A 25,240-nucleotide genomic window follows, 5' to 3' on the forward strand; every position below is an offset into this window, starting at 1 on the left:
TGCCACTGTCATCATCCAAACAACCTTTGCAGAAAAGAGGCAAAGTTTGCACAACTGGGAAAAGTTGACTCATCTGTCAAGAGTGGAAGCATGTGAAACTATGATCCTATGTTGCAAGAGGAGGGGAGGGGAGAGAAAGATCAATACTAGAACCTGATACCAACGTGATTTAAAAAAAACCCTCAAATTAATTGAAAACATTAGTATTACATTATTAGAGCTTATACTCTCCATAAGAAAACAAAATTAATTTCCCACCCAATCCTCCTTGATTTTAGGTAATTCAATTCAGTACAGCAGTGACGAAAGGCAATAGATTACAGATCCTTTCATTACAAGACAAGCAGATGTTTTTTATGGTGCCTCTCAAATGATGAAAAAGATAATTATTATGTGGGCAGGGCAACATATTGTGAGTAACACACACAAAATGCTGGAGTAACTCAGCAGGTCAGGCAGCATTCATGGAAATGAACAGTCGACATTCACTCTGAGACCATTCTTCAGGACTCGAAAGGAAGGGGGAAGATGGCAGAATAAAAAGGTGGGGGGAGGAGAAAGGGGATAGCTAGAAGGTGATGGGTGAAGCCAGGTGCGGTGGGAAAGGTAAAGGGCTGGAGAGGAAGGTATCTGATAGGAGAGGAGAGTGGACCATAGGAGAAAGGGAAGGAGGAGACCAATTGGGAGGTTAAACAGGCAGGTGAGAAGAAATAAGAAGCTCGAGTGGGCAACAGAAGAAGAGGGGAGTGGGAGGGAAATTTTCACCAGAAGAAGAAATCGATATTTATGTTTTTGGATTGGAGGCTACCCAGATAGAATATAAGGAGTTGCTCCTCCACTCTGAAGGGGCCTTCTTCGTGGCACAAGAGGAGGCCAGGAACCAACATATCGGTATGGGAATTAAAATGTTTGGCCACTGGGAAGGTCCGCTTTTGGTGGATGGAGCCAAGCCCTCATTCATTTCACATATTGTGCGTCAGTGTTTGGGAAGTCCTTTATAATAAACAATGATTGATAAGGGATGAGAATTTCCTTTTAAACTTACTGTAGCATTGAAACATCCTGGCAAACTGGATTCAATCTGTGAAATAACTTACCACTCTGGTTGAAGTTAACTAACAGTGACAGGGACTAAATAAAAACACAAAATGCTGGCAGAACTCAGCAGGCCAGACAGCATCTATGGGAGGAGGTAGTGACGACGTTTTGGGCTGAAACCCTTCATCGGTAGTGACAGGGACTTTACTAGTTTGCAGAAATAAGGCATCGGCAGGATAAACTTACTGAGTCGTTATGCAACATGTTATTTAGAGAGAGTTATTTTGCATATTCAGATATGCAAGCTGTTCTAGAGCTTTGGATGACTGGCCCAAAATAAATCCACATATAGGGTCATTATTCAGTAACAGCATTTAAAACAATGTGCTTTGTAAATAGTACTTTAACTCTTCTCCGTTGGTACAACTTGAACACAGCCAAAACATTTTCAGATGAATTACAACTGGAGATTGTGATGACAAATTATACGTTACATTATCTGTTAGTTGTTTGCTTTAAGCGGACTTATTAGCTGCTGGTGTACATACAGATACAAATGGCGATAGGTTTCCTTATTCTGTGCTTGTTTCTTGGACTTGCTTCTGCTCCAGGTTTGGGAGTTCTGAAGTGGCTGATGAGATCATTATAGCAACCACAGATTCTTGCTCAGGTGGAGCAGGAGGTGCCTGAAAGGTTTGGTGGGTTCATAGCTTGTGAAGTAAATGGGACACAGAATATAAAACAGCTCAGGAGCCTTCAGCCCATTATGTCTGTGCTGACCATGATTAAACTAATTCCATCCACCTACACAGGATCCATGTCCCTCCATTCTGTCTAAATGGCAATTAGATGTCACTATCATATTGGCTTCCAATATCACTCTTCTCCTCACCTTCAGAAAAGTGTTCCAAGCATCTTCTGTGTAAAAAAAACCTTGCCTCACACATCTCTTCTAAATTTTCCTCCATTAAACTTATATCTACCAGACATTTCCATGCTGGGCGAAATAAAACTCTACCCTATCGATGTATCTCATAATTTTATACACTTCTATCAAGTCTTCTCTCCACAGAAAACAATCAGAGTTCCTGCAGTATTTTGTGTGTGTTACACAAGATTTCCAGCATCTGCAGAATCTCTCCCGTTTATGGTTTTATTCTATTTTTAGGAACAATAGGACTCAAATGGAATCAAGGGATAAGGACCTCAGGTGGAGGAGGATGTGTAATGATCTTCAGGAACAGGAGTAGTCCGTGTGGCCCCTCAAGTCTGCCCCACTAATCAATCATTACAACCTCAGTTTAAAGATGACTTTGTTCTCTCTCCTTATTTCCTCCAATTGTCCCGTAGTTAAATGACTCTCAATCACTGCCTTCAATTTATTGAATGATTCCACCTTATTTCTTAGTCTTTCTTAGAGTCCTTGTGCAGGATTACTTAAAGATTAACTTGCAGGTAGAGTTGGTATTGAGGAAGGCAAATGCAATGTTAGCATTGATTTTAAGAGGACTAGAATATAAGAGCAAGAATATGATGCTGAGGCGTTACAAGGCATTGGTCAGACTCCGCTTGGTATATTGTGAGCAGTTTTGGGCGCCTTGTGCTCTAAAATGTGCTCGCAATGGAGAGGGTCCAGACGAGATTCACAGGAACAATTCCGGGAATGAAGGGTTAATGTATGAGGAGTGTTTGATGGTTCTGAGCCTGTACTTGCTGGAGTTTAGAAAAATGAGGGGGATCTCATTGAAACCTACTGAATATTCAAAGCTCTAGACAGAGTGGATACGGAGAGGATGTTTACTATAGTGGGCAAGTCTAGGACTAGAGGGCACAGTCTCAGAATAGAGGGACATCCACCTAGAACAGAGACGAGAAGAAATTTCTTTAGTCAGAGAGTGATGAATCGGTGGAATTTATTGCCACGGTCATAGAGGCCAAGTCATTGAGTATATTTAAAGTAGAGGATGATAGGTTCTCGATGAGTCAGGGCATCAAAGATTATGGGAAGCGGGCCAGAGAAAGGGATCGAGAGGGATAATAAATCAGCTATTATGGAATGGGAGAGCAGACTCGATGGGCCGAGTGACCTAATTCTGCTCCTATGTCTTATGATCTAAACAGCTCTCTGAGGTAGTGAAGTCCACAATCACGACTTTGGTAGAGAAGAAATTCTTCCTCAGCTTTGAAGAAATGGCAAAGCAAACTTGATTTGTCTTGTGGTGAGTATACCTTTTCCTTCCTATATTCCTCAGTTTATTAACATCTCATTCATACCAAACAATCCTTGAATACTTGTTTCAATACTCCATATACATCACGGAGTTCGTTCGACACTAAAATCTCCAACGATCTACAGATTTTATAAGTACAAGTAGGAAAAAAAATAAAAAATCACCGAAATAAATACAGAATTTTAAAAAAAATTCTTATAACAAGGAAAAGTTGACAACTTTGCAACTGGTAGTATAAAAACGAACGAACTGCATCTTTCAAGGTGCGTTGCAGCGGCTTGGTCATCGGCAGCCCCCCCACCTGCTCGCTCACTCTGTCTCCCGTGGACCACAGTGACAGTGCCTGCGTGGGAAAGGTGACGTGCTTCAGCTGATTGTAACGTCTGGTCTTTGTCCAGGTAAACGCCGCGCGTGAACCATGGAGGAGCAGGATCAGTATGAGCAGGTTTAGGGTCGCCAGCCAAGTTCATCAGGAGCGTGGCCTGGAATGCGCGTGCGTATGTCAAGCAGACACAGGTGCCCCCGGGACCTGCACATTCCACCCAGTTGAGTGGAAGGACGCACACGTGCGTGGCTATTAGATGATTAATCAAATCGCCAAACCACAATTAGCACCTTCTCGCCCAGAAATTCTGTTATTTTCAACCGCTGCAAGGTTAGTCTGAACTGCTGTTTCCAACCCAGGTAAGTACTTGATTTTGATTACACTCCGTTCCCGATGCGTTCAGTTTGTATCTTAGTTACGCTCATTTTACAGTACGTCGTACCTGCAAGGCAAAATTTGCACTGCGTTATGAAGTAAAGCATATTAACGTCGCAGAGGAAAACATATTTCTCCTCTGTGCTCAGTAGTCTTCATGATTATTTGAATTTATCCGATCAGAGAATTTACGATGGGGAAAGAACATATTTGGCCAGTCGTGCCTGTATCTTTCGAGAAAGAACTCCCGAACCTAACCAAACCATCCTCAAGACTTGTATGTCACCTTATATCTCTTCCTGTTAAAATATGAACAAAAAACGCCAGCCCTGAACTTTAGTTGGCGCTCGGGTATCTTTGAAAGTTGATGATCTATTTCTTAGTTTATTATTGTCGAATCCGTAAAGGGGACGTTTTCATTGCGAGTTGTAAATAGTACTACAAGCGGAAACCGCACACTGAATGTCAGCAAGGCGAAGTAATCGTGGACTTCAGGAAGGGGAAGTCGGGAGAAGACGCAGCGGTGGAAAAGGGTGAGCAGCTTCACTTTCCCGGCATACGTCCACCTACCTCAGAGGACCAACACATTGACACATCACTAGGAAGTATGGCAGTGGCTCTGCTTTTGTTAGGAGTGTGAGGAGATGTGGTATGTCACCGGCGACTCCGGCAAATTTCTGCAGATGTAGGAGTGAAGATGATTCTGATTTGTTGCATGGTAGCTCGGCATGGAGGCTTCGGTGAGCAAGATCACAAGAGATTGTGGACTCGGCCATCTCCATCACGGGCATAACCTTTCCCACCATCCCAGACATCTTCAAGAGGCCAGCATCTATCATTAAGGACCCAAACCCTTTTCTCATTGCTACCGTCAGAAAGGAGGTACAGATGCCTGAAGATCCATACTCAGTTTTAGGAATACCTTCTTCCCTTCTGTAATAAGATCCATGAGCACTGCCTTGTTATTCCTTTATTTTTGTAACCTATAGTAATTATATGTCTTTGCACCGTACTGTTGCCATATAACAACAAATCTCATATCATAGGTCAGTGATAATAAACTGATTAAAATTTTCTCATTTACCTTTAAGTGATAATCCTTACTGTAGGACTAAGTAATGGCAAACCAATGAATGGGTTTTATGAAATATACCTGAATTTGTACCTGCTTTAATTTTGTTTGATGCCCTGTCCATTAATGTTAGTAGATGTAATGTGAATTACAAGCCCATCTGATCTTTGATTTTAGCTGTAGTGATATCTTCAAGAGCCAGAATGGAACAGAAAGTTCATTGGAAGATGTTGCTCTTTAAACCAGCTTTGTTTTTGTTTCTTTGTGATATGGGGGAAAAGAAATGGGAAAAATTGCCACTAAAGTCTTTGATTGCAGAATAGCTTGGATAAGTCCTTCCATCGAGTCCACAATGAATTTCATTTAAGGACATCTGTGCAGTTCTACTCCTTGCACTCCATAGACTCTTTCCTGTCGTTGCTGAAACCTTTCCCCTTGGATTTTTTTTCGAACCAGTGCCTGTCCCTTTTGCTATCCAGGTCTCCAACTGTCTCTGCTAATTGTGCCTTTGACAAACCAATTTTATTTAACACCTCCATCATTTACATGCTTCATAAATCCATTTTAGATCTTCAAGCCTCAGAGTTGTATGGTCTGTGAGTTCAGTACATTGAACCAGTAGGTTGCCTTATGTGGAAAACTTGGACAGGCTTGACTTGTATCTGCTGGAATTTAACAGAGTGAGAGGGGATGACTGAAACATGAAAATCTTGATGGATGTAGAGGGTGCTGCTTCTGGTGGGAGAACCTACAAATAGGGCCTACTGTTTAAAAATAATTGGTCACTCATTTAAGACAATGAAGCAATTTTTTGTTTCTTTGGGTGGCAAGTCTTCAGAAATCTATTCCTCAAAAGGGAAGGGAAGCCAAGTCTGCATATTTTAAGGCATGGATAGATTGATTTTGATAAATTATAGGGTGAATAATCATTTAGTGTAGGGAGGGTGCATGCAGAGTTGAGGTTGCAGCCAGCTGCGCTATGATCTATGAAATATTGGAGGAGGCTGGAGGAGTCATAGGTTCTGTGCTCTAGTGCTTTATAACTGTCTTTTTGGCCCATCTAGTTCGTGCCTAGTCTCATCAACCGGCACCTGGACCATAGCCTCCTCCCATCTATGTATTTATCCAAACTTCTCTTAACTATTGAAATCACAACCACCTTCATCGCTTCTGCAGACAGCTCATTCCACACTCGCAGCACTCTTGAATGGATCAAGTTCCCCTTAAACATATCACCTTTCACCCTTAACCTATGACCTCCAGTTCCAGTCTCACCCAACTTCAGTGCAAAAAGCCTACTTGCATTTATTCCATGTAAGCCCCTCACAAGTACCCCTCAAAAGCTAAGTTACCTACTTCTGCTCCTGATTCATGAACTTGTAGGAATGTTTTGATTTGGCTGTGTGCTTCAGAATTGAAACGGAATTATTTATGGCACCTTGAAAGACGGTGATATGAGTTTCAGCAATGCACAATATTACCTGTAGTTGTCAAGGTGATGTGGATTTTCTTTGTTCTCTTTCATTAGGTAACAATGAGCGCATCAAGCGTATCAGCTTATTATTACAGGTTTGTGAAAGCTTTTTTGCTCTGAGAGGAAATAAATATATCGCCTGTTATTGCTACAGTCAAGGATGTTAGCGCACCAGGTTAACTTGACAAGCACTTTTGATTCAGGCCTGCATTGCCAGAACTGCGTCGCTGATGGTATTGGGCCTACCAGCCAAATTCTCTTTCATTACACTGATAATTGTTTACCCGTTGAAGGAATGCTATGGTTGCTTTTCGAAAGAGTAGTTTTGTGTGTTTACAGGTGTCCTTTTCACCTGGGTTTTGAGTCTAAATGTTGGGTTGCAGTGAGTTTAATGTTACACGACATTATCAGGAGTTAGCAGGTTGGGCTTTCTCATTTGGCCTAATTTGAAACAGGATGTGATCTGATCAAGATGGATCACTTATTAATGTGGGTTTGAGTAAAGGAGTTGTATGTGAGTTTGCTGCTCTGCGCTTGGATTTATTCCACAGGGCATTTTAATGGGGACACGGTGGTGTAGTGGTTAGCGAAACACTTTACAGTGTCAGCAGTTCTTGCTGCTGTCTATAAGGAGTTTGTATGTTCTCCCCATACTGGGCTTTCTCTGACTGCCCCATTTTCCTCCCACATTCCATAGCAAGGGGTTGGTAAATTGTGGGCACGCTATGCCAGCGCTGGAAGCATGGTGACACTTGTGGCTGCTCCCAGCACAAATGAGAACTGTGTTGATTGTTGACGTGAATGATGCATGTCACTGTACTGTTTCAATATGCATGTGACAAATAAATCTAATCCTGCTTTCTATCTAAATTCAGAGTCATAGCAGTCACTAGTTACCCTCAAAGTTTGCACCCACTGCTCTGTGTGTCTATGCTCTATGCAAGTGTTCAGCTGGTCTTCTGGAGTCAAGGGTGAAACTACACAATACTTGTCACTTTCCTTTGAGAAAAGCTTTGTGGTGAGAGTGTAATTTCATTTGTATTGTTAATAGTAGGCAAGCTGCCTGCCATTCTCACATTCACACAGTTAGACATAATGAGAATAAGGTGAGTCATCCATCCTTTAGAACTAGTTCCAACATCGAGATCAGCGCTGGTCTTCTACCTTTTTGCCATATCTTGATTCCCTCATATCCAAGTCAGGTCACATTTTATTGTCATTTCGACCATAACTGCTGGTACGGTACACAGTAAAAACGAGACAATGTTTTTCTGGACTATGGTGCTACATGAAACAATACAAAAACTACACTGAACTACATAAAAGAACAAATATCCACACTAGACTACAGACCTACACAGGACTGCATACAGTGCACAAAACAGTGCAGGCATTACAATAAATAATAAACAAGACAATAGGCACAGTAGAGGGCAGTAAGTTGGTGTCAGTCCAGGCTCTGGGTATTGAGGAGTCTGATAGCTTGGGGGAAGAAACTTACATAGTTTGGTTGTGAGAGCTCGAATGCTTTGGAGCCTTTTCCCAGACGGCAGGAGGGAGAAGAGTTTGTATGAGGGGTGCATGGGGTCCTTCATAATGCTGTTTGCTTTGCGGATGCAGAGTGTAGTGTAAATGTCTGTGATGGCGGGAAGAGAGACCCCGATGATCTCAGCTGACCTCACTATCTGTTGCAGGGTCTTGTGATCCGAGATGGTGCAATTTCTGAACCAGGCAGTGTTGCAGCTGCTCAGGATGCTCTCAATACAACCCCTGTAGAATGTGATGAGGATGGGGGGTGGGAGATGGACTTTCCTCAGCCTTCGCAGAAAGTAGAGACACTGCTGGGCTTTCTTTGCTATGGAGTTGGTGTTGAGGGACCAGGTGAGATTCTCCGCCAGGTGAACACTAAGAAATTTGGTGCTCTTAACAATCTCTACCGAGGAGCCATCAATGTTCAGCGAAGTGTGTATGTGTATAGATGAGTTCAGTCCATACATGGTTGGTGGTCTCACTCAGGTGTTCCCGACCTGGGGTCCACAGACCCTTTGGCTAATGGTAGGAGTCCATAGCATGAAAAAGGTTTGGAGCTCTTATTCTAGCTTAGAGATTTCTCATTCAGCTTGGCAGAATTGAATCACTATATTCTTACGGAAGTGACTGGAGATTCCACTGCCAACTGGGTGTTGAAGGGCACACACACGATGCTAGAGGAACTCAGCAAGTCAGGCAGCATCTGTGCAGTAAAATAAACAGTTAGCATTTCAGCCCAAGACCTTTCATCAGGACTGGGAAGAAAGGGGGCAGAAGCCAGACCAGCAAGGGAGGGGAGGAGAAGGCATGCACGCTGGCAGGTGATAGCCGAGACCAGGTAAGGGGAAAGACAGGTGGGTGGGTGAGGGAGAGGGTATTGTGTGAGAAGCTGGGAGGGGATAACTGGAAGAGGTGGACAGCTGAAGAAGGAATCGAATAGGAAAGGACAGTGGACCATGGAAGAATAGGAAGGAGGTGGGGAAACAGAGGGAGTGAAAGGCAGGTGAGAAGAGAAGGGTTGAGAGGGTAACTGGAATTAGAAAAGAGAGAAGGAGGGGGAGAAATTTCTGGAAATTAGAATATTCAATGTTCATGCCATCATGCTGGTGAGGGATTGGCTTTCACAAGTTGAAGCTAAGTGATAGGCATTTCACTAATGAAGTTAATCATATAAGCACCAGTTCATAGGTCATCAGTCTGACCAATCAATGAAGTTTTAGTAACAGAAGCATATATTGGAATTTTGAAGCAGGTCTTGACATCAAGAAGGTCATAAATTGAGAAGAACTATACTGTATTTGCTCAGTTTATAGCTGAATGACATGTGTTTTTGTAAATAGTTGTACACTTTTATATTGCATGCAAATAGTTGTTTGCTAATGTGTAACTAGTTATTGTTATAAGCCTTTCCCTTTTAAAGGAAAGTAACAGTGTGTATTAAGCCCATGCATTTGTTTCTAAGAACTATGGTGTGCCAGGTGGTATGAACTTTGATACATCGTTGTATTTGCCACTGCTGATTGTGAACGTTGTTCATTGTCAATATTTGTTCTTAACGACCAGCAATATTGAAGAACCTATAAATTAGTGTTCACCAACCCTTTTAAGCCCAAGATTTCCTACCTCGGCCTTAGTGAAATGCAAGATTGACTCCAAATTGATTAGTTACACGCATGCACACCAGAGCAGAAAAGACAGGAAGTAAAACCCCACAACCTGGAAGTAGAAATAATGTATAAACCCCAGGGGTACCCACCCTGTTTTGCACTGCGGAGCGGTTTAATATTGACAATATTCTTATGGACTGGCCAACAGGCGAGGGTGTTAAACACGACCGGAATACAGCGATACTCGAAGCAGGTTCCTTATGTCCAGTCTATTCTGCTGCAATTTAGTTTTTGCGGCTGTCAGAAACGAGCCATACTCCCGAATAATGGCTTCAAGACAAATTCAAGGAAACAAAGTTTATTAACAGTTCTGCAGAGCTGGGCCCCCTCAGAGAAGGGAACCCTGAGCCTTACAGGGCAGCAGGTTTTATCCTTCTTCCTTACCACCCCCCTCCCTGACTCGGGAGGTACCCAGTGTTTTCCCATTCCATATTTGGAGTTGTTTTAGTCCATATCTCAGGACTTCAATGATTCCACAAACAGTTAATCTTGTCAGGGCTTCTGCATTCATAATTAAATCACATTTGTTTACAGACTTTAACCCAGACCTAATTAAATCACATTTGTCCCCAGACATAATTAAATCACATTTGTCCTTTGACTTTAACCCGGACCTCTTTCAGAAACGCACATCTTAATTTTGAATCTTACAGCGGCTCTCAGCACTTGGCTTCTGTCCCGCTTGCTCATGTTTTTTCCGCTCACAAAACTCAACGTGTTTGTCTTTAAGTGCAGGGTGCTTGGACTCAGGGTACCAAAGCAGTTTTCATTACCTCATTAGACAGCCTCCTGGCCCAAACTGCAGCCTCCCGCCCGCCCGCCGCCAGACGCCTTGGCCAGGTGGGTGGGGTGAGAGGAAAGGTCAGGGCCAGAGGTCCTCGTGCCAGGGCCGCGGCGGTTGCAGTCCGGAGAGAGCGACCGAGCGAGGAGTGTGACAGGACGCGCCCGCCCCCCTTGTAGGATCTATCGGCTGACAGAAGTTTGCTTCGGTAGATCGCAGCGCGGTAGCTGCTCTGATATTTACGAAACCCCGAGCCCGAATTAGGTCGGCTGCGAATATTTTAACACCAGGTTCCCCACGAACATTCGAAGTGCTAAACAGGTTTAGAGGCGGCACCCATCTGTCCGCGCTCCAGGCCAGTAGCATCGGCACTTCCCGCTGGCCGTGCAAGGCTAAACAGTGATCTCTGGCGCGAGGGTATCACTGTGTTTAGGCGACTGATGACCTCACATGGGTTCATGTTCAACAGTCGGCGTGACAGGGAATGAGGAAAGGTGCAGCTGACTCATCGTTTCCTCATGGCCCGGTGGTTGGGGACCACTGAAGTACACTGTGTAGTGTGGGGAGCTACACGCATGCGCACTGGGCAGAAAGAACGGAAAGCATATCTCAACAGTATTTGTGTATTTATTATTCTGGTTTTTTTTTCGGGATCTACTTGGAAAGTCTCAAAGATCCACCAGTCGATTGCAATCGATGGGTTGGCGACCACTACTATAAATGTTATGAAGCCTACAAGTATTTCTCTTCAGCGAGAATGCAACTGCAGATCCAGAGCAGAGGGCTTTGTAGAAGATTGAGCCTTGGGCCTCAGGATGAAGCCACACTCAGGTTGGAGGAACAACACCTTATTTTCTGTCTGGGTAGCCTCCAACCTGATGGCATGCACGTCAATTTCTCGAACCTCCGGTAATTGGCCCCATCTTCTGCACTATTCTCTCATCTTGTCTTCTTGCCTGCCATTGCCTCCCTCTGGTGCTTTCCCTTTTCTTCCATGGCCTTCTATCCCCACCAATCAGACTCCCCCTTCTCCAGCCCTACATCTCTTTCACCAGTCAACTTTCCAGCTCTTTACTTCATCCTTCCCCCTCTCTGTTTCCCCTATCACCTTGTGTTTTTCTATGCCCTGCCCCCCCACCTTTTAAATCTACCCATCTCCCCCCACCCCCTCTCCTGCTGAGAGGTCTCTGCCTGAAACAATGACTGTACTCTTTTACCATAGCTGCTGTCTGGCCTGCTGAGTTTCTCCAGCATTTTGTGTGTGTTGCTTGAGCTTTGGGATTGTGTGTGGTGACAGAAATTTCAGGAGGGAAATCTAGTACCTGATATGGATCACAAAAGCATCTCCAAGTCCTGGTATGAAAGGTGAAGGCTGGAAAAGTGTAAGAAGTTTAGATCAACTATGTTTAGGTACTGGCTGTATTTGAAGAAGGTGGCTCAATTTTGCCCATGTGTTAGACATTGTCTTTTTGAAAACAGGCGGATAAGCATTTTCCATGGTGTCTTTATAATTTTAGGGATGGTTGGGGAACAGCCATGATATTTGTCAGATTTTGGAGAATAATATGATATTTGAGCATAATTCATTGATCCCCTCAAAGTAATAAAAGAGCTACTTAAATAATCACCACTCTGTCAAGAAAATAATCACCTCCCTGTCAAGATAGCACCAAGCTGTGGTCTCCATTGAGGTTGTTGCTCAACTTAAAAATTTTAAGAACTTTTTTTTAGGTTTATACGGACGGGTTTGGGGACCGAGAGGAATTGGGGATATACGGACAGGGATGTGGGGAAATTAGAGGGCAGCCCGGAGTCTAAGCATTTGAAGGCCACTGGTGTGGACATGGTCAGCTAGACTGCAGACGAGTGAGGATGAGGGCTGTTGCCCAGCCCTGGTCAGCGGGTACACAAGTTGGCAAGACCAGTTTGAGGCCTAGAGCTAGGGGTCCTGTCATTGGTGAGTCTGGAGCTTGAGGCATGGAGCTTGGGTTCTCATTGTCATCATCGATGAGTCCTGGGTTGGTACTGAAGATCGATTTAGATGTCCAGAAGTTGAGGCCTGATGGCCAGAACCTGTGAATTTCTGTGAGACCTCTGGGGAAGTTAAAGGCCCAATGTCTGCAAATCCACGTCCACTTGAGGGTTGAGACCTGCCCTGGTGTTAGAGGTCTACAAGATTATGAGAGGCATAGATAGGGTGGATAGTTAGTACCTATTTCCCAGGACACCAATAGCAAACACCAGTGGGTATAGGTACAAAATTAAGGGAGGGAAGTTTAGGGAAGACGTCAGGGGTAAGTTTTTTTTCTTTACACAGAGGGTTGAGAGTGCCTGGAATGACTTGCCAGGGATGGTGGTGGAGGCTAAAACATTAGGGGTATTGAAGAGCCTCTTGGACAGGCACATGGATGAAAGAAAAATGGAGGATTATGGGGTAGTGTGGAGTTAGTACTTTTTTAAGGATTATATGGGTTGGCACAACATGGAGGGCTGAAGGGCCTGTACTGAGCTGTAGTGTTCTATGGTTCTAACTACATTTGTGCATGGGTGTGTGGGTTGGAAGAACGGGACTTGTTTTGCTGTTGTTGTTCTCTATGGTGTGTTCTGTTTTGCTGTCTTTGCTGTTGTTCTGCCAAGCATTGTGGGTATGTTCTGTTGGTACCGGAATGTGTGGCTTGACTTGCGAGCTGCCCCCAGCACATCATTGGGGTTGGTTCTTAACAAACAACGTTTCACTGTATGTTTTGATGTACATGTGATAAATTTGAATCTAAGGTCGTCATAGAGATGTGATTTAGTCTGATTAATATAATAGAGAAAACTACAGTGCAGAAACAGGCCCTTTGGCCCATCCAGTCTATGTTGAACAATTTAAACTGCATGGTCCCATTGACCTGCACCCAAACCACAGACCTCCAATCCCCTCTCCCATCCATGTACCTATCCAAACTTCTCTTGAATGTTGAAATTGAAATCACATCCAACGTTTGTGCTAGCAGCTCATTCCACCTTCTCGCCACACTGAGTGAAGAAGTTTCTCCTCGTATTCCCCTTAAACTTTTCATCTTTCACCCTTAACCCATGACCTCTAATACTAGTCTCACCGAATCTCAGTGGAAAAAGCCTGCTTGCATTTATCCTAGCTATACCCTCAATTTTGTATACCACTATCAAATCTCCTCTTAATCTTCTATGTTGTAAGGAATAAATTTCTAACCTACTCAATCTTTCCTTGTAACTCAGGTACTCCAGTCCCGGCAACATCCTTTTTAATTTCCTCTGTACCCTTTCAATCTTGCAGCTTCCCGAAACTGCACACAATACTCCATATTGGCCTCACCAACATCTTGTTCAACTTCAACATAACATCCCATCTCCTGTACTCAGTACTTTCATTTATGAAAGCCAATGTGCCAAAAGATTTCTTAATGATTCTATCTACCTGAATTATGGACCTGTATTCTTGCTGAGTAAGACCTTAGCTGCATGAAATTCCATCTGCCATGTTTCAGCCCATTTTTCCAGCTGATCCAGATCCCGCTGCCTTGATAGTTTTCCTTGCTGCCCACTACACCCCCAGTCTTGGAGTCATCTGCAAATTTGCTAATCCAGTTTACTACATTATCATCCAGATCATTGATGTGGATGACAAAAAAATGGACCCAACACTGATCCTTGTGGTGTTGACAACTAGACAACAGGCCTCCAGTCAGAAAGGTAGCCATCTTCTACCTTTCTCTGGGTTCTCCTACAAAGCCAATGTCTAATCCAATTTACTACCTCATCTTGAATGCCAAGCGACTGAACCTTCCTGACCAACATCCTATATGGGACCATGTTAAATGTATTGCTGAAGTCCATGTAGGCAACATCTATTGCCTTGCCTTCATCAACTTTTCTGTAACATCCTTGAAAAACTTTATGAGATTGGCTAGACATGACCTACTATGCATAAGTCTGTGCTGGCTATCCATATCAGTCCCTGTATATCTAGTTACTCGAATATCTGGTTGCTTAGAATACCTTCCAAATCTTCCCACTGCTGATGCCAGGCTCACTGACCTGCAATTTCCTTGTTTATTCTTAGAGCCTTTCTTAAACAATGGAACAACATTAGCTATCTCCAATCTTGGTACCTCACCTGTTGCTAAGGATGATTTAAATATCTCTGCTAGGAGCCTGGCAGTTTCTGCACTTGCTTCCCAAAGGATCCGAGGAAACACCTTGTCAGACCCTGGAGCTTGTCTATCCTGATTTGCCTCCAAACAGCACCTCTGTAATCTATAGAGGGTCCATGACCTTGCTGCTGTTTTGTCTCACTTCTGTAGATTCTGTCCATCTCTTGAGTAAATTCATTTGCAAAAAAATCTATTTAAGGTCTCCCCCATCTCTTTTGGCTCCATGCATTGCTTACCATACTGATTTTCCAGAGGTCCAATTTTGTCCTTTGCTATCCTTTTGCTGCTAACATACCTGTAGAATCCCTTAGGATTCTTCTTCACCGTGTCTACTGGGGCAACCTCATGCCTTCCTTTAGCCCTCCTGATTTCTTTCTTAAATGTTCTTGTGCATTTCTTATACTCCTAAGTATCTCATTTGTTCCTACCTGCCTATATCTGATTTTAAAAAAAAAAACAGAATCTTAATATCTCTTGAAAATCAAGGTTCCCTATACCTGAAATCATTACCTTTTATTCTGACAGGCACATACAAGCTTTGTACTCTCAAAATTTCTCTTTTGAAGACCTTCCACTTAACAAGTATACCTTTGCCAGAAAACAGCCTGACCCCAATCCACCCTTGCCAGATCCTTTCTGATATTATCTAAACTGGCCTTTCTCCAATTTAGAAACTCAACCTGAGGACCAGTCCTTTTGTTCTCCATAATTACCTCAAAACAAATGACCTTGCGATCACTAGCTGCAAAGTATTCCCCTACAGTCCGACACAGACTTCTGTCACCTGCCCTGTCTCATTCCCTAATAGCAGATCAAGTGTGGCATTCTCTCTTGTTGAGACTTCTATATACTGATTAAGGAAACTTTCCCGAACTCATTTCACAGACTCAATCCCATGTAGTCCTTTTACAGTATGGATGGGAGTCCCAGTCTATATGTGGAAAGTTAAAATCACCTACTATCACAACCTTATTTCCTGCAACAGTCTATAATCTCTCTACAGATTTGGTCCTCTAAATCCCGTGGACTGTTGGATGTTCTATAATATAGCCCCATTAACATAGTCCTACCTTTCTTATTCATGAGTTTCACCCATAAAGCCTCACTAGGCGAGTTGTCCAGTCTGTCTTGATGGAGCACAGCTGTGGCATTTTCCCTGACTGGTAATGCCACCCATCCCCCTTTAATCCTCCCTGCTCAATCATGTCCAAAGCAATGGAAACCCGGAATATTGAGCCGCCGTTCTTGCCCTCCTGTAGCCAAGTTATTCCAGTAATTTAATAAAACATTAACCAGTAGAATGGTAGTAACTAATTAGTGGGCTGCAGTAATGCTTATTACTTTATTTGAAATAGCCAATTTGTAGAGTGCAAAATTCCAAATAAATTAGCATGGTTACATCAGATTTTCAAAGTTAAATTCAATAGAATACATTCTGAACACAATTCTGAATAAGAATATTAGATTTTAAAAAGTTAAAAGAGCAAGTGATCATGTGAAGCGCAGTGAGTTGGCAGGAAAGTTTTGAACAGATTGCCTTAAAAACTAATGTCTGTATCCTTTTTTTATCAGTAGAAAAAAAGAATCGTAGTGATTCCTGCAGGAAAGGAGACCATTTGGCCAATCTTGTGCATGCTAGCTATCTGTTAGAGGTAGCACTAGTTCTACCCCCAACTCTTTCTGTAGCCTTGCAAAGAGACCTGATGAGATGATTTTAAATAATAGATGGTTTCCTAGTTGAGAAGGGTTCCATTATTATATAGACATCCATAAATCAATTTTGTCCATAAGCTGGAAAATAATTGTTTGTGCACACACAATCATGCGATGGGGTAACCATATTGCATCAGTACTGCTTTACCACAATTGAAATATTCTCTGCATCGTAGTTGTATGAATTCCAAACTCCCTTTAAAGTCTTGCCTTCTGCTGTATTGGATAGTTTAGTGGCTTGAGAAAATGCCTTGCAGGGGTAGTGTGCAATTACACCTTGACCCAAACGGCTGGAGAACAGCAGTTGTGTTTGGTGGCAAGTGTACTAGCTTATGAAAATGATGGAGGCATTATTATTAAGAACCATTAAAATCTTGAATATAACATTCTTGGAAGCAGAGTACCTCGGGACCTCAAGACAAAAATAGTTCCTAAACCAGAATGCACAAAGGGCTGTCATCCTAGCTGTTTTGTTGGCCTTCTAGATGACTGGAAGAGATGACTTCCAATTTCCTTTAAGACCCCTTACTTTAAATCTAGTAAACCACCCCCTCCTTGTAACAAGTTTTTAACTTCATATTTTTTCTTTAAATCTTTAAGTAGGTTTTGTTTAATCTTGAATAAGCATCAGGCTAATGGTATTTGGCATTAGTTTTAATTTCCAAGGCAAATCATCTGCAGTATTTCATCTTAATAATCAAGGAAATGATGGTCTACTTCAGGACCAATCCTTTAACGTGCTTGAGAGAATGCGTGCCTTACCATTAATGACTGTCACCCAATACTTTGCCAATTATCAGTGGCATTTCTCCTTTTTCAAATCATTTCAGAACTACCTGATAGTAGTTATTTTTAATATACATTTCAACTTCCATTCCATTTCTTTCTTAGATGTACTACCATCACTTTTTTTGTTTTTGGAGATATGGTAATAGCCAAATACTGTATGAATTAAACAGTACAGAATTTGTAAAGGATTGCACTCTAAAGATGACTATTGTTTGTGCTCAAGCTGTTTTGCTGTCAAGTATTCTTGTCACCTAGTGTATGAAATGAACCAGTTCTGCTGTTCATAGGCACTAATGAGGGGGGATCTCATTGAAACCTATTCAATGTTGAAAGGCCTCGATAGAGTGGATGTGGAGAGGATGTTTTCTATGCTAGTGAGTCTAAGACCAGAGGACACAGCCTCAGAATAGGGGGATGTTCATTTAGAATGGAGACGAAGAGGAATTTCTTTAGCCAGAGAGTAGTTAATCTGTGGAATTAGTTGCCACAGGCAGCTGTGGAGGCCAAGTCATTGGGTATATTTAAAGCGAAAATTCTTGATCAGTCAGGGCATGAAGGGATGTGAGAAGGCAGGAGATTAGGGTTGAGGGATATGGCTGAGCCATGAAGAAAAGGTGGAGCAGACCAGATGGGCTAAATGGCTTAATTCTTCCACCATGTCTTATGGTCTGTACATTGGACTTTTGGATTTATGGGAGCTTGTTTCTATGTATCAATGCCTGTAAGGTATTCATAACCCATGGACTGTCTGCATTCTGTTTGTAAAGTACTTAGAGATATCCTTGGAAACTATGTAAATATAAGTATTTCCTGTTAAAAGTGAAAGAAAAACAAGGAGACATCGTATTCATGCCCCTTTTACTTCCACGTACCAACAACAATTTGGCAGTCCCTAAGGGTCAAAGAAGAAGGGAGGACAGTTTGAGGAGATCTATTCGTGACTGGCTGCTGGGCTGTTTAAAAACTGGTAAGAAGCTTCCCCTGTTTCTCCTGGTCTGAAATTTGACACTTAAAGCAATTTAAGTGTTGATGTAATTATGAGATGAATAGAACCTGGTTCAATTTGACACCAATCATATCAGTGCAGCAATTCAAATCTAGCAACTTTATTGAGATAATAGAGTATACTGGAAATTCTCAGTGGGTCAGACATCATATGAGACAAAAGAAAGAGCTAACATTTCATTTAAACAGCCTTTGTCAAGATTTAATAAGATCCCCACTAAGCTATTAATGTAGTGTTGTGATGGAAATGAGAAAGCTTCTTTGGGTCTCAAAAGCAAGAGTTCTGGACACACAGTTTTAATAATAAGGAGTTTTATTTACAAGGGGAGAAAAAGCTTGGGAACAACACAAGCGGCTACAATATTCTCACAAACGTGCTTAGAATAGAGGAGAGTGGGAAAAGTTGGGTCTGCAGTACAATATATGGGAAAATGGTGTGGGGACGGAGTACAGGTACACATACAAGCAAGGGGAAAAGTAACTACAATACCTGCCCCCTTGGCTATGGGCAAGCACGGCTCTTTGCTAAAGGGATAACAATAAACGCTCCCACAAACCTATTCAATGCACACATTACCACGTGTCTCCAGAGCTGTTCTGCGGTCTTCAGCCTGGAGTGAAGCAAGGTGGTCCCACAAGGATGGCAAAAGAGAGCAAGCAAGCCAAGCACATGTATCACCCTTTATAGGTCAGGGGGCCAACGGCTTGGTGCTAGACAGGTTAATCCAATTAAGGTGGCCAATGGTTAGGTGTGCATTGATTAGTTGGAAGGGGTGAAATGTTGACTGGCAGGTGGTGTGACCTCTGACCAGGTGAGGTCAGTGCTGTCATGTGACAGGCGTGGCTCTCTGGTTACACGTAGTAAGCTGTGAATCTGAATCATTACTTTGAGTAGGTTTGGGGAAAATAAGAACACTTCTGTTTGAAACTTTAGGAAATCTTTTCTAAATTGGAAAAACTCGTGCTGCCTGACTTGCTGAGTTCCTCCAGTATCTTGTGTGTGTTGCTCAAGGTTTCCAGCACTTGCAGAATCTTCTTGGGTTTACATTTTTCTAAACACACACTTGATTTAAAAAATATATATATGAATGATCTACTCAGGGTGCTGGAATAAAACTGAACATGAAGGCTTTTGACCTTTGAGGTAGCAGTCTTTTCACCAATCGTGATTTAAGTAAGTGTTTGTTGTAACTACTCAGTGATGACCAGGAAATTAAAAGATTATATATCAGCTATCTTACCTCACGCATATTTCACAAAGTCAGTGGCAGACATGCTGTCCTGCTGCTTGTGAAATTAATAACTAATGTCTTGGGTTTGCTGCAAACAAGAGAAAATCTGCAGATGCTGGAAATCTAAGCAACACACACAAAATGCTGGAGGAACTCAGCAGGCCAGGCAGCGGCTACGGAGAAAAGTACAGTTGATATCCCTGCTGAAGGGTCTCGGCCCGAAACGTCAGCTGTACTTTTTCCCATAGATGCTGCCTGGTCTGCTGAGTTCCTCCAGCATTTAGTGTGCATTTCCTAGGTTTGTTGGTTCCTTTTAAGCTGCTGTGGCCAAGGTGGAACTTAATCCAAGTGTCCTAAACACAAGTACCAACTGACAACTAGATTGTGGGGATAAGGGTCTCAGAGTCGTAGTACTCCAGTTCTTGAATGCACCCGACATAGATTTGCTGTACACACGTTGATCACTGAAAAAACGTTGGAGAAATGATGCTGGTTTGGATGTTTGAATGGAAAATGAGGAGTTGTAGAGAAATGTAAATTAGGAGATGTGGCAAAGGATTGAAATTAATTCCTTTGGAAAGATCTGATGTCAGGGAAAAGTAAAGGGAATTTTGTATGGAAATTCTGAGTACTGTTTAAATGCCAAGTGCTTGTTTGCAACTTTCAGAAGATTTATACAGTCTGAGTGTTCTGTTTTCTGCTTTAACTCTGTTTGTGTGTAACCCTTGGTGTAGGATTTCAGTTGGTTTGACAATGTACGCTGACTGTCCACCAAGAAAATCAGTGTTGTTAATCGTTAGGTATATTGTTGTTGTATATTTAACAAAACCTGTGCAACACACACACAAAAAGCTGGAGGAACTCAGTAGGTCAGGCAGCATTGATGGAAGTGACATTTTGGGCCAAGACCCCTCTTCAGGACTGAGAGGGAAGATGAAAGATGCCTGAATTAAATGGTGGGGAAGGGGAAAAATGCTGGCTCGGAGGTGATAGGTGAAGCCAGGTGGGTGGGAAAGGTCAATGGCTGGAGAAGAAAGAATCTGATAAGGGGAGAGTGGACAATGGGAGAAAGGGAAGGTGTAGGGGACCCAAGAGAAAGTAATCGGTAGGTGAGAAGTAGTAGTGGAATGGGGGAGGGAGAACATTGTTCACCGAAAGGGGAAATCGATGTTCAAGCCATCAGATTTAGATGCTACCCAGATGGAATACAAGGTGTTGCTCCTCCATCCTGAGGGTGGCCTCATCTTGGTTGATTGACATGGAATGGTAATGCGGATTGGAACTAAAATGTTTGGCCACCAGGAAGTCCGGCTTGTGTCAGCTAGTGTGAAGGTGCTCAGTGAGCTGGGCCCTGGACACAATAGGCAAACCCAGCAGATTCGCAGGTGAAATGTTGCCTCACCTGGAAGGACTGTTTGGGAGGTGGGGGAGGAAGTATATGGGCAGGTGTAACACCTGGGCCACTTGCAGGGGTAAGTGTCTGGAGGGAGATTAGTGGGGAAGGAGAATGGGCAAGGGAATCGCGGAGTGAGCGATCCCTGAGGAAAATGGAGGTGGGGGAGATAGAAATATTTAGCGGTAGGGTCCCTTCGGAGGTGGTGGAAGTTGTGGAGGGTAATATGTTGGATGTGGAGGCTGATGGGATGGTAGGCAAGGACAAGACAGACTCCATCACTATTGTGACGATGTAAAGATGAGGTGAGTGCAGATATATGGGAAATGGGGGAGATGTGTGTGAGGGCAACATCAATAGTAGAGGGAGGGAAACCACATTCTTTAAAAAGGAGGACATCACTGGAACAGAAAGCTGCATCCTGAGAACAGATGTGGCAGACACAAATAAATTGAGAAAAGGGAATAGCATTTTTACAGGAAATGGGGTGGGAAGAGGTATAGTTTAGATAAATATGGGAATCAGGTTTATGATAGATGTTGGTTGCCAGTTCAGTTTGTCTCCAGATATGGAGACAGAGAGATCAAGAAAGGAGAGCGAGGTGTCAGAGAATTTAAGGGCAGGATGGAAGCTAGAGGCAAAAATTGATGGGCTGAGCATGGGTGCATGAAGCAGCACCAATACAGTCATCGAAATGTAGTGGAGGAAGAGTCGGAGAAAAATCTGTTGGCAAAGAGTTGATGACAAAAATCTGTTGAGCCTTTCCAGGTTCTTTTGTTAGCTGAGGAATATAATTGAAATTAGTTTGGAAAATTATAAATAGGCAGGGACAGAGTTCAGGAGAATTAAACTTCTGATAGGAATTTTTGAATGTCGAACAGGCCCTTTAGGTCTCCATTTTTGTGCTGAGCCAATTAAGCTATTGACACCTAATCCCTTCAGCCTGCACATGGTCCATATCGCTCTGTTCTCTACATATCTCAGAGCCTTCTAAACACTTCTATCATTTCTGCCTCCACCACCACTCTGGTACACACATCCCAGGCACCTACCACTTTTTAAAAATAAACTTGCCCTGAACGTTTCTTTTGAATTCCCTCTCATCTTAGATGCATGCTTTCTAGTATTAGGTATTTTGGTCCTGGGGTGGAAGATACCAGCAAGCTACACTATCTATTCCTCTCGTGCTTTCATAAACTTCTATCAGGTCCACCACTCAGCTTCCACCACTCCAGAGAAAACAGCGCTAGTTTGCCCAGTCTCTCTCTACAGCATATTTCCTCAAATCCAAGAGGCATCCCACTAAAGCTCTTCTGCACTGTCTCCTTTGCCGTTGCCTTATAATAGTATGACCAGAATTGAATGCAATACTTCAGATGTAGCTAATCATCATAAAATCTTTTGTATTTGGTGCATGGCTTGGCTTCGAAGACTTGGTGGAGCTCTTTCAGAGTAATTTCTTTGACTTTGATACTTTGGAATTTTCTTTTTCAGCTGTGCTTTCAAAACTACCAAGCTATGCGTAGTGCATGAATGTGACAGCACAGAAGATGAAGGATGTCTTTCTTGATCCCAAAAGTTCAGCTACTGAATTGTGTCTACTATTTGGTTGCAAGAAAATACACTAGAAACCTGATGGTGCCAACAGGACAACCAATGAACAGGTTAATTAGAGAATAGTAGAGAGCTGTTGATGAGAAACTTTGGGGAACAAAGTCCAGAGATGACATCCAGGTAACTGAAGGTCCAGTCACTTCAGGCAAGTGGAGGAGGGATGTAGCAAAGTCTGTAGGCTGGGGACTGAAGTGAAGGGTGTTTGCTGGTGGGCAAGGTGGGGTGGGGTGAGGTGGAGTGGGGCTGTGGGTGGATTTGTAAACGCTGAGAATTTTGAAATGCATAGCACTGGAAAGGGAACCCACTGGAACGTAATCAAATCATTCACGTTAGGTGAGTGTTGGAGGAAATGATCCCCAGTTAACGTGATGACATTCAGGATGTTTGAATTTAACCTGAGTAATCTCAGGACTTCACTGTGAGAAAAATGTGGTCATGAAGGCATGGTGACAGCTGTTTCTGCATCTCAAGAGACACAACTCAGAGAAGGCAATGATGAACTACACTGCTGTCTTCGATGTACCAGAACATCCTTTGTTTGATTGAGAGAAAGGCATCTGAACTTCATCACTGTATACCTAGTATAAACATATCTACTGGGAAACAGTGATCCCTGTCATTACAAATATCCCCACCCCCCCACCATATGCTTCTTAAACCTGGACTGCTTGCACGAGGCACCTCAGAACACTGGAGGGATACTAGCATTGCCAAATAGATGTGTGGTGGAGAGCATATTGACTGGTTGCATCGTGACCTGGTATGAAAACACTAATACCTTAGACCATCCAGAGACAGAGAAGCAGTTTCAGCGACAGGTTACTGTCGATGCAATGCTCCTCAGACAGGATGAAGAGGTCAATACTCCCCAATGCCATTAGGCTTTACAATTCTACCGCCAGGACTTAAGAACTTTTTAAAAGCTATTATTAGTGCTTTTTGAGATAGTGATTTGGATGCATATCATTTTTTTTGCTGAGTTAAGTATTGTATGTGGTTAGTTTTGCTACAACAAGTGTATGGGACATTGGAAAAAAGTTGAATTTCCCCACGGGGATGAATAAAGTATATCTATCTATCTATCTGTACCCTTAAACAGAAAATTCTACAGAAAGTAATGGATACAGCCCAGTCCCTCACGGGTAAAGCTCTCCTAACCATTGGGCACATCTATATGGAGCACTGAAACAGGAAAGCAACATCCTTTATCAGAAACCAGACCTTTCACTCTTCTTGCTGCTGCCTTCGGGAAGGACGTACAGGAGCCTCAGGACTCATACCACCAGGTTCAGGAACAGTTGTTAGCCCATAGCCATCAGGCTCTTGAACTAGTTGGGATAACTTCTCTCAACTTTACTCGCCCCATCACTGAACCGTTCCCACAACCTATGGACTCATTTTCAATGATTTGATTTGTCTCATGTTCTCAGTGTTATTTATTTATTATTTTTTAAATTTTGTATTTGCAGTTTGTTGTCTTTTGCACATTGATATTTTGTCTATCCTGTGGGGTGCAGTCTTTCATTGATTATGGCTCTTGTACTTACTGAGTTTGCCCACATGAAAGTGGATCTCATGGTTGTATATGGTGACATATGTACTTTAATAATAAATTTACTTTGAACCAATGCCACTGTCATCATCCAAACAACCTTTGCAGAAAAGAGGCAAAGTTTGCACAACTGGGAAAAGTTGACTCATCTGTCAAGAGTGGAAGCATGTGAAACTATGATCCTATGTTGCAAGAGGAGGGGAGGGGAGAGAAAGATCAATGTTAGAACCTGATACCAACGTGATTTAAAAAAAACCCTCAAATTAATTGAAAACATTAGTATTACATTAATAGCTGTCAATACTTAAACATATTCAGGGCATGTGAAATATTGAACGGGGGTTGTGATATTAGAGGATTGTACACTCAGTGACCATTTCATCAGACACATCTGTACACCTGCTTGTTAATGCAATCAGCCAATCACGTGGCAGCACCTCAGTACAGAAAAGCATGCAGACGTGGTCAAGAGGTTCAGACCAAACATCAGAATAGGGAAGAAATGTGATCTAAGACCGTGAAATGTTTGTTGGTGCCAGACGGGTTGTTTTGAGTATCTTAGAAACTGCTGACCTCCTGGGATTTTCATTTTCAACAGTCTCTAGAGTTTCAGAAAATGGTACAAAAAAAAAGGAAAATCCAGTGAATGGCAGTTTGGTGGGTGAAAATCAGAGGTAAGAGGAGAATGGTCAGACAGGTTCAAATTGACATGAAGGTGACAGTAACTCAGATAACCACACATTACAACAGCAGTGTGCAGAAGAGCATCTCTGAATGCACAACATGTCGAACCATGAAGTGGATGGGGTACAGTAGCAGACAACCACAAACCTCTCACTGATTATTGACATGAGGAGGAAACCAGAAGCCATGAGCCAGTCTTCATCAGGGGATCTAAGGTCAGCAACTTTGAATTTCTCAGCATTATCCTTTCAAAGAATTTGTCCTGGGTCCAGCACATAAGTGTTATCACGAAGAAGGCACTTAGAAGTTGGTGCAGATTTGGCATATCTTCTAAAACTTTGACAAACTTCTATAGATGCCTGGTGGAGAATATACTAACTGGTTGCATCACAGCAACAGGAACACCAGTGCTCTTGAATGGACAAGCCCAGTCCAGCACAGGTAAAGCTCTCTCCTTCATTGCTCACATTTCCAAGGAGTGCTGTCACAGGAAATCAGCATCCATCATCAAGGATGCCCACCATCAAGGACTTGTTCTGTTTTCGCTGCTGCCATCAAGAAGGAAGTACAGGAGCCTCGGGGCTCAC

General features: G+C 42.8%; 1 protein-coding gene across 8 annotated transcripts in view; it reads left to right on the forward strand.

The window, feature by feature from the left end:
* The first annotated feature begins 3,239 nt into the window (after positions 1–3,239).
* LOC140737722 (long-chain-fatty-acid--CoA ligase ACSBG2-like) overlaps positions 3,240–25,240 on the forward strand; it is an 83,251-nt gene continuing 61,250 nt past the window's right edge. The window contains exon 1 of one of the 8 annotated variants that reach the window (XM_073064295.1): positions 3,240–3,257. The gene's annotated coding sequence lies outside the window, so the exon portion shown is untranslated. Of the gene's footprint in view, positions 3,258–3,786; positions 3,954–4,397; positions 4,503–4,556; positions 4,852–6,588; positions 6,611–18,051; positions 18,141–25,240 lie in introns of those variants that run through there. The other 7 variants (XM_073064291.1, XM_073064296.1, XM_073064288.1 and 4 more) reach the window with 7 other exon arrangements.

This window comes from Hemitrygon akajei, chromosome 13 (genome assembly GCF_048418815.1).
Source record: "Hemitrygon akajei chromosome 13, sHemAka1.3, whole genome shotgun sequence".
NCBI lineage: Eukaryota > Metazoa > Chordata > Chondrichthyes > Myliobatiformes > Dasyatidae > Hemitrygon > Hemitrygon akajei.